This window comes from Heptranchias perlo, chromosome 42 (assembly GCF_035084215.1).
Source record: "Heptranchias perlo isolate sHepPer1 chromosome 42, sHepPer1.hap1, whole genome shotgun sequence".
In the NCBI taxonomy this organism is placed as follows: Eukaryota; Metazoa; Chordata; class Chondrichthyes; order Hexanchiformes; family Hexanchidae; genus Heptranchias; species Heptranchias perlo.
In genome coordinates, this window is record NC_090366.1 from 6,453,278 (window position 1) to 6,466,224 (window position 12,947).

General features: G+C 49.6%; 1 protein-coding gene across 1 annotated transcript in view; it reads right to left on the reverse strand.

The window, feature by feature from the left end:
• Positions 1–12,947, reverse strand: part of LOC137306166 (POU domain, class 2, transcription factor 2-like) — a 565,364-nt gene that overhangs the window by 270,791 nt on the left and 281,626 nt on the right. The gene's annotated exons all lie outside the window — the stretch shown is intronic.

Genomic DNA, 12,947 nt, shown 5'->3' on the forward strand with positions numbered 1-12,947 from the left:
AGAGAGTCACCGACAGACTCACTTACAGGAGAGAGAGTCACCGACAGACTCACTTCCAGGAGAGAGAGTCACCGACAGACTCACTTACAGGAGAGAGAGTCACCGACAGACTCAGTTGCAGGAGATACAATCACCGACAGACTCAGTTCCAGGAGAGAGTCACCGACAGACTCAGTTACAGGAGAGAGAGTCACCGACAGACTCAGTTACAGGAGAGAGAGTCACCGACAGACTCAGTTACAGGAGAGAGAGTCACCGACAGACTCAGTTGCAGGAGAGAGAGTCACCGACAGACTCAGTTGCAGGAGAGAGAGTCACCGACAGACTCAGTTACAGGAGAGAGAGTCACCGACAGACTCAGTTACAGGTGAGAGAGACACCGACAGACTCAGTTGCAGGAGAGAGAGTCACCGACAGACTCAGTTACAGGAGAGAGAGTCACCGACAGACTCAGTTGCAGGAGAGTCACCGACAGACTCAGATTCAGGAGAGAGAGTCACCAACAGACTCAGTTACAGGAGAGAGAATCACAGACAGACTCAGTTGCAGGAGAGAGACTCACCGACAGATTCAGTTAAAGAACAGAGAGTCACCGATAGACTCAGTTCCAGGAGAGAGAGTCACCGACAGACTCACATACAGGAGAGACAGTCACCGGCAGACTCAGTTACAGGAGAGAGAGAGTCACCGACAGACTCAGTTACAAGAGAGTCACCGATAGACTCAGTTTCAGGAGAGAGGGTCACCGACACACTCAGGTACAGGAGAGAGAGTCACCGACAGACTCAGTTACAGGAGAGAGGGTCACCGACAGACTCAGTGACAGGAGAGAGAGTCACCGACAGACTCAGTTGCAGGAGAGAGACTCACCGACAGATTCAGTTAAAGAACAGAGAGTCACCGATAGACTCAGTTCCAGGAGAGAGAGTCACCGACAGACTCACATACAGGAGAGAGAGTCACCGACAGACTCACATACAGGAGAGAGAGTCACCGACACACTCAGTTACAGGAGAGAGAGTCACCGACAGACTCAGTTACAGGAGAGAGAGTCACCGACAGACTCAGTTACAGGAGAGAGAGTCACCGACAGACTCAGTTACAGGAGAGACAGTCACCGACAGACTCAGTTGCAGGAGAGAGAGTCACCGACAGACTCAGTTACAGGAGAGAGACTCACCGACAGACTTCGTTACAGGAGAGAGAGTCACCGACAGACTCAGTTACAGGAGAGAGAGTCACCGACAGACTCAGTTGCAGGAGAGAGAGTCACCGACAGACTCAGTTACAGGAGAGAGAGTCACCGACAGACTCAGTTCCAGGAGAGAGATTCACCGACAGGCTCAGATTGAAGAGAAAGAGTCACCAACAGACTCAGTTACAGGAGAGAGCATCACCGACAGACTCAGTTACAGGAGAGAGACTCACCAACAGACTCAGTTGCAGGAGAGAGAGTCACCGACAGAGTCAGTTACAGGGGAGAGAGTCACCGAAAGACTCAGTTGCAGGAGAGAGAGTCACCGACAGACTCAGATACAGGAGAGAGTCACCGACAGACTCACTTACAGGAGAGAGAGTCACCGACAGACTCAGTTGCAGGAGAAAGACTCACCGACAGACTCAGTTCCAGGAGAGAGAGTCACCGACAGACTCAGTTCCAGGAGAGAGAGTCACCGACAGACTCAGTTGCAGGAGAGAGAGTCCCCGACAGACTCAGTTGCAGGAGAAAGACTCACCGACAGACTCAGTTGCAGGAGAAAGACTCACCGACAGACTCAGTTCCAGGAGAGAGAGTCACCGACAGACTCAGTTCCAGGAGAGAGACTCACTGACAGACTCAGTTGCAGGAGAGAGAGTCACCGACAGACTCAGTTACAGGAGAGAGACTCACCGACAGACTCAGTTACAGGAGGGAGACTCACCGACAGACTCAGTTACAGGAGAGAGAGTCACCGACAGACTCAGTTGCAGGAGAGAGAGTCACTGACAGAGTCAGTTACAGGAGAGAGAGTAACCAACAGACTCAGTTGCTTGAGAGTCACCGACAGACTCAGTTGCAGGGGAGAGAGTCACCGAAAGACTCAGTTGCAGGGGAGAGAGTCACCGACAGACTCAGTTACAGGAGAGAGAGTCACCGACAGACTCAGTTACAGGAGAGAGCGTCACTGACAGACTCAGTTACAGGAGAGAAAGTCACCAACAGACTCAGTTACAGGAGAAAGACTCACCAACAGACTCAGTTACAGGAGAGAGAGTCACCGACAGATTCAGTTACAGGAGAGAGAGTCACCGACAGACGCAGTTACATGAGAGAGATTCACCGACAGACTCAGTTACAGGAGAGAGAGAGACCGACAGACTCAGTTGCAGGAGAAAGACTCACCGACAGAGTCAGTTGCAGGGGAGAGAGTCACCGAAAGACTCAGTTGCAGCGGAGAGAGTCACCGACAGACTCAGTTACAGGAGAGAGAGTCACCGACAGACTCAGTTACAGGGGAGAGAGTCCCCGACATATTCAGTTCCAGGAGAGATTCACCGACACACTCAGTTGCAGGAGAGAGAGTCACCGACAGACTCAGTTACAGGAGAGTCACCGACAGATTCAGTTACAGGAGAGAGAGTCACCGACAGACGCAGTTACATGAGAGAGATTCACCGACAGACTCAGTTACAGGAGAGAGCGTCACCGACAGACTCAGTTACAGGAGAGAAAGTCACCGACAGACTCAGTTACAGGAGAAAGACTCACCAACAGACTCAGTTACAGGAGAGAAAGTCACCGACAGACTCAGTTACAGGAGAAAGACTCACCAACAGACTCAGTTACAGGAGAGAGAGTCACCGACAGACGCAGTTCCATGAGAGAGATTCACCGACAGACTCAGTTACAGGAGAGAGCGTCACCGACAGACTGAGTGTGCTGAGAGTTCGGTACGTGTGGGAGTTGAAGGGTTAATCTCTTTAAGGGTTAATCTCTTTAAACCTAGTGCATGTTGCTTCAACTGTTTAAGGTCAATTTAAAAGTTTAAATTTCTAAGTTTCTGTCTGGCTTCAGCAGAGAGCTGCTGTTGCAAGTTAATTGGTTAGCCAGATTCAATTGGTCCCTGAAGGTGGGGCAGGCCTGATTCATCTGAGTCTCAACTGTAGAAATACAGGGGCCTGTCAGTGCGGACAGCACGGTGTGAGGACAACAGTGTGCTGAGAGTTCGGTACGTGTGGGAGTTGAAGGGTTAATCTCTTTAAGGGTTAATCTCTTTAAATCTAGTGCATATTGCTTCAACTGTTTAAGGTCAATTTAAAAGTTTAAATTTCTAAGTTTCTGTCTGGCTTCAGCAGAGAGCTGCTGTAGCAAGTTAATTGGTTAGCTAGATTCAATTGGTCCCTGAAGGTGTGAGGACAACAGTGTGCTGAGAGTTCGGTCCGTGTGGGAGTTTGGTAAAGTGGGGGAAGGAGGTGCTGCTTTGCCTTGCTTTTCCTGCAGAGCGGTAGTGGACCTGAGAGCGGTGAGCGGCGGTAAAGAGCGAGACCAGAGCGGGGATAAAAACAGCGCAGAGAGAGCGAGAGTTCAGTCGGTGAGCGGCGGGAGAGAGCGAGACCAGAGCGGAGATATAAACAGCGCGGAGAGAGCGAGAGTTCAGTCGGTGAGCGGCGGGAGAGAGCGAGACCAGAGCGGAGATATAAACAGCGCGGAGAGAGCGAGAGTTCAGTCGGTGAGCGGCGGGAGAGAGCGAGACCAGAGCGGAGATGTAAACAGCGCGGAGAGAGCGAGAGTCCAGTCGGTGAGCGGCGGGAGAGAGCGAGACCAGAGCGGGGATATAAACAGCGCGGAGAGAGCGAGAGTTCAGTCGGTGAGCGGCGGGAGAGAGCGAGACCAGAGCGGAGATATAAACAGCGCGGAGAGAGCGAGAGTCCAGTCGGTGAGCGGCGGGAGAGAGCGAGACCAGAGCGGAGATATAAACAGCGCGGAGAGAGCGAGAGTCCAGTCGGTGAGCGGCGGGAGAGAGCGAGACCAGAGCTTACTCTGAGAGCGAGACTCTGAGACCAGCGGCAGAGTTCAGGGTGACGTCACCAGTCAGAAAGTGACGCGGCACAGGGGAGGCAGCTGATTGGTGAGTAGGTTCAGGTGAGTATTTCTACCATTTTACTGTAAGTAAAGTAATCAGAAAGGGAAGATCTGCAGGTTTTATAGCAGATAGTGTTTTTTGTTCGTGAACCTAGGTCCCTAGTATAGTTAACATTTTCTAATTTCAACGTAATTTAAAAGGGGTAACTCAGCTCAGGCAAGTCATGGCAGCAGACCTCGCACCCGTGATATGCTCCTCCTGCAAGATGTGGGAAGTCATGGACACTACCAGTGTCCCTGCCGACCATGTGTGCGGGAAGTGTGTCCACCTGCAGCTACTGACCAATCGTATCTCGGAGCTGGAGCTGCGGGTGGACTCACTGTGGAGCATTCGCGATGCAGAGAAACTCGTGGATAGCACGTTTAGCGAGTTGGTCACACCGCAGGTAAAGGGTATACAGGCAGGAAGTGAATGGGTGACCACCAGGAAGAGTAAGAGATGCAGGCAGGTAGTGCAGGGGTCCCCTGTGGCCATCCCCCTCTCAAACAGATATGCCACTTTGGATGCTGTTGGGGGGGATGACTTATCAGGGGAAGGCAGCAGCAGCCAACTTCCTGGCACCACGGGTAGCTCTGCTGCACAGGCTGGGAGGAAAAAGAGTGGCAGAGCTATAGTGATAGGGGACTCAATTGTAAGGGGAATAGACAGGCGTTTCTGCGGCCGCAACCGAGACTCCAGGATGGTGTGTTGCCTCCCTGGTGCAAGGATCAAGGATGTCTCGGAGCGGCTACAGAACATTTTGGAGGGGGAGGGCGAACAGCCAGCTGTCGTGGTGCACATAGGCACCAACGATATAGGTAAAAAAGGGGATGAGGTCCTAAAAGCAGAATATAGGGAGTTAGGAGGTAAATTAAAAAATAGGACCTCAAAGGTAGTAATCTCAGGATTGCTGCCAGTGCCACGTGCTCGTCAGAGTAGAAATAGGAGGATATTTCAAATGAATACGTGGCTAGAGGAATGGTGCAAGGGGGAGGGATTCAAATTCCTGGGACACTGGAAACGGTTCTGGGGGAGGTGGGACCAGTACAAACCGGATGGTCTGCACCTGGGCAGGGCCGGGACTGCTGTCCTAGGAGGAGTGTTTGCTAGTGCTGTTGGGGAGGGTTTAAACTAAAGTGGCAGGGGGTTGGGAACCTGAGCAGGGAGAGAGAGGAAAGCGTAACAGGAAGGGACAGAAGGTATGGAGTAATAGGTAAAGTGTTAAAAAAGGAAAAAGCAGGAACTAAGCGTCACAAAACAGATTTGAAAGTTCTTTATCTGAATGCACGTAGCATTCGTAATAAAATGGACGAGTTAACGGCACAAATAACTACGTATGGGTATGATCTTGTGGCCATTACAGAAACATGGCTGCAGGGTGACAACGACTGGGAATTAAATATGCCAGGGTATTTAACAATCAGGAAGGACAGGCAGGAAGGAAGGGGAGGTGGGGTGGCTATGTTAATAAAGGAAGGAATCACTGTAATACAGAGAAATGATATTGGGACAAAGCATCAAGATAATGAAACAGTTTGGGTGGAGATAAGGAATAATAAGGGAAAAAAAACATTAGTGGGCGTAGTATATAGGCCTCCTAATAGTTGCAACTCTGCTGGAAGAAGTATTAATCAGGAGATAGTCGGGGCATGTAATAAGGGAACAGCCATAATTATGGGGGATTTTAATTATCATATTAACTGGACAAATCAAATTGGGCAGAGCAGCCTTGAGGACGAGTTCATTGAGTGCATCAGGGATGGATTTCTTGAGCAGTATGTAACTGATCCCACAAGGGGGCAGGCAACCTTGGACCTGGTCCTGTGTAATGAGTCAGGATTAATTAATAATGTCCTAGTTAAGGATCCCCTTGGAACGAGCGACCACAACATGGTTGAATTCCATATCCAATTAGAGGGTGAGAAGGTTGATTCTCAAACAAGCGTACTGAGCTTGAATAAAGGAGACTATGATGGTATGAGAGCGGAATTGATTAAAGTGGACTGGGAAAATAGATTAAAGGGTAAGACGGTACATGAGCAGTGGTGTTCATTTCGGGAGTTATTTTACAACTTTCAAAATAAATATATTCCACTGAGGAAAAAAGGGTGTAAAAGAAATGACAGCCATCCGTGGCTAAGTAAAGAAATCAAGGAGAGTATCCGACTAAAAACAAGGACATTTTAGGTAGCCAAACTTAGTGGGAGGACAGAAGATTGGGAATTCTTCAAAAGACAGCAAAAAGTAACTAAAGGATTGATTAAGAAAGGGAAGTTAGATTATGAAAAGAAATTAGCAAAAAATATAAAAACAGATAGCAAGAGTTTCTATAGTTATATAAAAAGAAAAAGGGTGGCTAAGGCAAACATAGGTCCCTTAGAGGATGAGACCGGGAAATTAATGGTGGGAAACATGGAGATGGCAAAAATGCTGAACAAATATTTTGTTTCAGTCTTTACAGTAGAGGACACTAAGAATATCCCAACACTGGACAAACAGGGGACTCTCGGGGGGGGGAGGAGCTAAATACGATTAAAATCACTCAGGAGATGGTACTCAGTAAAATAATGGGACTCAAGGCGGATAAATCCCCTGGACCTGATGGCTTCCATCCTAGGGTCTTGAGGGAAGTGGCAGTAGGGATTGTGGATGCTTTGGTGATAGTTTTCCAAAATTCCCTGGACTCAGGAGAGGTCCCGGCAGATTGGAAAACTGCTAATGTAACACCGTTATTTAAAAAGGGTAGTAGGCAGAAGGCTGGAAATTATAGGCCAGTTAGCTTAACATCTGTGGTGGGTAAAATTTTGGAGTCTATTATTAAGGAGACAGTAACGGAACATTTAGATAAGCATAATTTAATAGGACAAAGTCAGCATGGCTTTATGAAGGGGAAGTCATGTCTGACAAATTTGCTTGAGTTCTTCGAGGATATAACGTATAGGGTGGATAAAGGGGAACCAGTGGACGTAGTGTATTTAGACTTCCAGAAGGCATTCGACAAGGTGCCACATAAAAGATTATTACTTAAGATAAAAAATCACGGGATTGGGGGTAATATTCTGGCATGGGTGGAGGATTGGTTATCGAACAGGAAGCAGAGAGTTGGGATAAATGGTTCATTTTCGGACTGGCAACCAGTAACCAGTGGTGTTCCACAGGGGTCGGTGCTGGGTCCCCAACTCTTTACAATCTATATTAACGATTTGGAGGAGGGGACCGAGTGCAACATATCAAAATTTGCAGATGATACAAAGATGGGAGGGAAAGTAGAGAGTGAGGAGGACATAAAAAACCTGCAAGGGGATATAGACAGGCTGGGTGAGTGGGCGGAGATTTGGCAGATGCAATATAATATTGGAAAATGTGAGGTTATGCACTTTGGCAGGAAAAATCAGAGAGCAAGTTATTTTCTTAATGGCGAGAGACTGGAAAGTACTGCAGTACAAAGGGATCTGGGGGTCCTAGTGCAAGAAAATCAAAAAGTTGGTATGCAGGTGCAGCAGGTGATCAAGAAAGCCAACGGAATGTTGGCTTTTATTGCTAGGGGGATAGAATATAAAAACAAGGAGGTATTGCTGCAGTTATATAAGGTATTGGTGAGACCGCACCTGGAATACTGCATACAGTTTTGGTCTCCATACTTAAGAAAAGACATACTTGCTCTCGAGGCAGTACAAAGAAGGTTCACTCGGTTAATCCCGGGGATGAGGGGGCGGACATATGAGGAGAGGTTGAGTAGATTGGGACTCTACTCATTGGAGTTCAGAAGAATGAGAGGCGATCTTATTGAAACATATAAGATTGTGAAGGGTCTTGATCGGGTGGATGCAGTAAGGATGTTCCCAAAGATGGGTGAAACTAGAACTAGGGGGCATAATCTTAGAATAAGGGGCCACTCTTTCAAAACTGAGATGAGGAGAAACTTCTTCACTCAGAGGGAAGTGGGTCTGTGGAATTTGCTGCCCCAGGAAGCTGTGGAAGCTACATCATTAGATAAATTTAAAACAGAAATAGACAGTTTCCTAGAAGTAAAGGGAATTAGGGGTTATGGGGAGCGGGCAGGAAATTGGACATGAAGCTGAGTTCGGATCGGTCAATGCCCTGTGGGTGGCGGAGAGGGCCCAGGGGCTATGTTACCGGGTCCTGCTCCGACTTCTTGTGTTCTTTAGATTTGTGGTTGGGATCAGATCAGCCATGATCTTATTGAATGGCGGAGCAGGCTCGAGGGGCCGATTGGCCTACTCCTGCTCCAATTTCTTATGTTCTTATGTTCTTGTTCACCGACAGATTCAGTTGCAGGAGAGAGAGTCACCGACAGATTCAGTTACAGGAGAGAGAGTCACCGACAGACGAAGTTACATGAGAGAGATTCACCGACAGACTCAGTTACAGGAGAGAGAGAGACCGACAGACTCAGTTGCAGGAGAAAGACTCACCGACAGACTCAGTTACATGAGAGAGATTCACCGACAGACTCAGTTACAGGAGAGAGAGAGACCGACAGACTCAGTTGCAGGAGAGAGAGTCAGCGACAGACTCAGTTACAGGAGAGAGAGTCACCGACAGACTCAGTTACAGGAGAGAGAGTCACCGACAGACTCAGTTATGGGAGAGAGAGTCACCGACAGACTCAGCTGCAGGAGAGAGCGTCACCGACAGACTCAGTTACAGGAGAGAAAGTCACCGACAGACTCAGTTACAGGAGAAAGACTCACCGACAGACTCAGTTACAGGAGAGAGATTCACCGACAGACTCAGTTACAGGAGAGAGACTCACCGACAGACTCAGTTGCAGGAGAGAGAGTCACCGACAGACTCAGTTATGGGAGAGAGAGTCACCGACAGACTCAGCTGCAGGAGAGAGCGTCACCGACAGACTCAGTTACAGGAGAGAAAGTCACCGACAGACTCAGTTACAGGAGAAAGACTCACCGACAGACTCAGTTACAGGAGAGAGATTCACCGACAGACTCAGTTACAGGAGAGAGACTCACCGACAGACTCAGTTGCAGGAGAGAGAGTCAGCGACAGACTCAGTAATTGGAGAGAGAGTCATCGACAGACTCAGTTGCAGGAGAGAGAGTCACCGACAGACTCAGTTCCAGGAGAGGGAGTCACCGACAGACTCAGTTCCAGGAGAGGGAGTCACCGACAGACTCAGTTACAGGAGACTCACCGACAGACTCAGTTCCAGGAGAGAGAGTCACCGACAGACTCAGTTCCAGGAGAGAGAGTCACCGACAGACTCAGTTCCAGGAGAGAGAGTCACCGACAGACTCAGTTCCAGGAGAGAGAGTCACCGACAGACTCAGTTACAGGTGAGAGAGTCACCGACCGACTCAGATACAGGGGAGAGAGTCCCCGACACATTCAGTTAAAGGAGAGAGATTCACCGACAGACTCAGTTACAAGGGAAAAAGTCCCCGACACATTCAGTTCCAGGAGAGATTCACCGACACACTCAGTGACAGGGGAGAGAGTCACCGACAGACTCAGTGACAGGGGAGAGAGTCACCGACAGAATCAGTTGCAGGAGAGAGAGTCACCGACAGACTCAGTTACAGGAGACTCACCGACAGACTCAGTTACAGGAGAGAGACTCACCGACAGACTCAGTTACAGGAGGGAGACTCACCGACAGACTCAGTTACAGGGGAGAGAGTCACCGACAGACTCAGATACAGGGGAGAGAGTCACCGACACATTCAGTAAAAGGAGAGAGATTCACCGACAGACTCAGTTGCTTGAGAGTCACCGACAGACTCAGTTACAGGAGAGAGAGTCACCGACAGACTCATTTACAGGAGAGAGAGTAACCAACAGACTCAGTTGCTTGAGAGTCACCGACAGACTCAGTTACAGGAGAGAGAGTCAACGACAGACTCAGTTACAGGAAAGAGAGTCAACGACAGACTCAGTTACAGGAGAGAGAGTCAACGACAGACTCAGTGACAGGAGAGAGAGTCACCGACAGACTCAGTGACAGGAGAGAGAGTCACCGACAGACTCAGTTACAGGAGAGAGAGCAACCAACAGACTCAGTTGCTTGAGAGTCACCGACAGACTCAGTTACAGGAGAGAGAGTCACCGACAGACTCAGTTACAGGAGAGAGAGTCACCGACAGACTCAGTAGCAGGAGAGAGCGTCAACGACAGACTCAGTTACAGGAGAGTGAATCACCGACAGACTCAGTTACAGGAGAGAGAGTCACCGACAGACTCAGTTACAGGAGAGAGAGTCACCGAGAGACTCAGTTACAGGAGAGAGAGTCACCGAGAGACTCAGTTACAGGAGAGAGAGTCACCGAGAGACTCAGTTACAGGAGAGAGAGTCAACGACAGACTCAGTTACAGGAGAGAGAGTCAACGACAGACTCAGTTACAGGAGAGAGTCAACGACAGACTCAGTTGCAGGAGAGAGCGTCACCGACAGACTCAGTTACAGGAGAGAAAGTCACCGACAGACTCAGTTACAGGAGAAAGACTCACCAACAGACTCAGTTACAGGAGAGAGAGTCACCGACAGATTCAGTTACAGGAGAGAGATTCACCGACAGATTCAGTTACAGGAGAGAGAGTCACCGACAGATTCAGTTACAGGAGAGAGAGTCACCGACAGATGCAGTTACATGAGAGAGATTCACCGACAGACTCAGTTACAGGAGAGAGAGAGACCGACAGACTCAGTTGCAGGAGAAAGACTCACCGACAGACTCAGTTACATGAGAGAGATTCACCGACAGACTCAGTAACAGGAGAGAGAGAGACCGACAGACTCAGTTGCAGGAGAAAGACTCACCGACAGACTCAGTTACAGGAGAGAGAGTCAACGACAGACTCAGTTGCAGGAGAGAGAGTCACCGAGAGACTCAGTTCCAGGAGAGGGAGTCACCGACAGACTCAGTTCCAGGAGAGGGAGTCACCGACAGACTCAGTTACAGGAGAGAGATTCACCGACAGACTCAGTTACAGGAGAGAGATTCACCGACAGACTCAGTTCCAGGAGAGAGAGTCACCGACAGACTCAGTTCCAGGAGAGAGAGTCACCGACAGACTCAGTTCCAGGAGAGAGAGTCACCGACAGACTCAGTTACAGGTGAGAGAGTCACCGACCGACTCAGATACAGGGGAGAGAGTCCCCGACACATTCAGTTAAAGGAGAGAGATTCACCGACAGACTCAGTTACAAGGGAGAGAGTCCCCGACACATTCAGTTCCAGGAGAGATTCACCGACACACTCAGTTGCAGGGGAGAGAGTCACCGACAGACTCAGTGACAGGGGAGAGAGTCACCGACAGAATCAGTTGCAGGAGAGAGACTCACCGACAGACTCAGTTACAGGTGAGAGAGTCCCCGACACATTCAGTTAAAGGAGAGAGATTCACCGACAGACTCAGTTACAGGAGACTCACCGACAGACTCAGTTACAGGAGAGAGAGTCACCGACAGAGTCAGTTACAGGGGAGAGAGTCACCGAAAGACTCAGTTGCAGGGGAGAGAGTCACCGACAGACTCAGTGACAGGAGAGAGAGTCACCGACAGACTCAGTTACAGGAGAGAGAGTAACCGACAGACTCAGTTGCTTGAGAGTCACCGACAGACTCAGTTACAGGAGAGAGAGTCACCGACAGACTCAGTTGCAGGAGAGAGCGTCAACGACAGACTCAGTTACAGGAGAGTGAATCACCGACAGACTCAGTTACAGGAGAGAGAGTCACCGACAGACTCAGTTCCAGGAGAGGGAGTCACCGACAGACTCAGTTACAGGAGAGAGAGTCACTGACAGACTCAGTTACAGGAGAGAGAGTCACCGACAGACTCAGTTCCAGGACAGAGAGTCACCGACAGACTCAGTTGCAGGAGAGGGAGTCACCGACAGACTCAGTTACAGGAGAGAGCGTCACCGACAGACTCAGTGACAGGAGAGAGCGTCACCGACAGACTCAGTTGCAGGAGAGAGAGTCACCGACAGACTCAGTTGCAGGAGAGGGAGTCACCGACAGACACAGTTACAGGAGAGAGAGTCCCCGACACATTCAGTTACAGGAGAGAGATTCACCGACAGACTCAGATACAGGGGAGAGAGTCCCCGACACATTCAGTTGCAGGAGAGAGATTCACCGACACACTCAGTTACAGGGGAGAGAGTCACCGACAGAATCAGTTACAGGGGAGAGAGTCACCGACAGAATCAGTTGCAGGAGAGAGAGTCACCGACAGACTCAGTTACAGGAGACTCACCGACAGACTCAGTTACAGGAGAGAGACTCACCGACAGACTCAGTTACAGGAGGGAGAGTCACCGACAGAGTCAGTTGCAGGGGAGAGAGTCACCGACAGACTCAGTTACAGGAGAAAGCGTCACCGACAGACTCAGTTACAGGAGAGAAAGTCACCGACAGACTCAGTTACAGGAGAAAGACTCACCAACAGACTCAGTTACAGGAGAGAGAGTCACCGACAGATTCAGTTACATGAGAGAGATTCACCGACAGACTCAGTTACAGGAGAGAGAGAGACGACAGACTCAGTTGCAGTAGAAAGACTCACCGACAGAGTCAGTTACAGGGGAGAGAGTAACCGAAAGACTCAGTTGCAGGGGAGAGAGTCACCGACAGAATCAGTTACAGGGGAGAGAGTCACCGACAGAATCAGTTGCAGGAGAGAGACTCACCGACAGACTCAGTTACAGGAGACTCACCGACAGACTCAGTTACAGGAGAGAGACTCACCGACAGACTCAGTTACAGGAGAGAGACTCACCGACAGACTCAGTTACAGGAGGGAGAGTCACCGACAGACTCAGTTGCAGGGGAGAGAGTCACCGACAGAGTCAGTTGCAG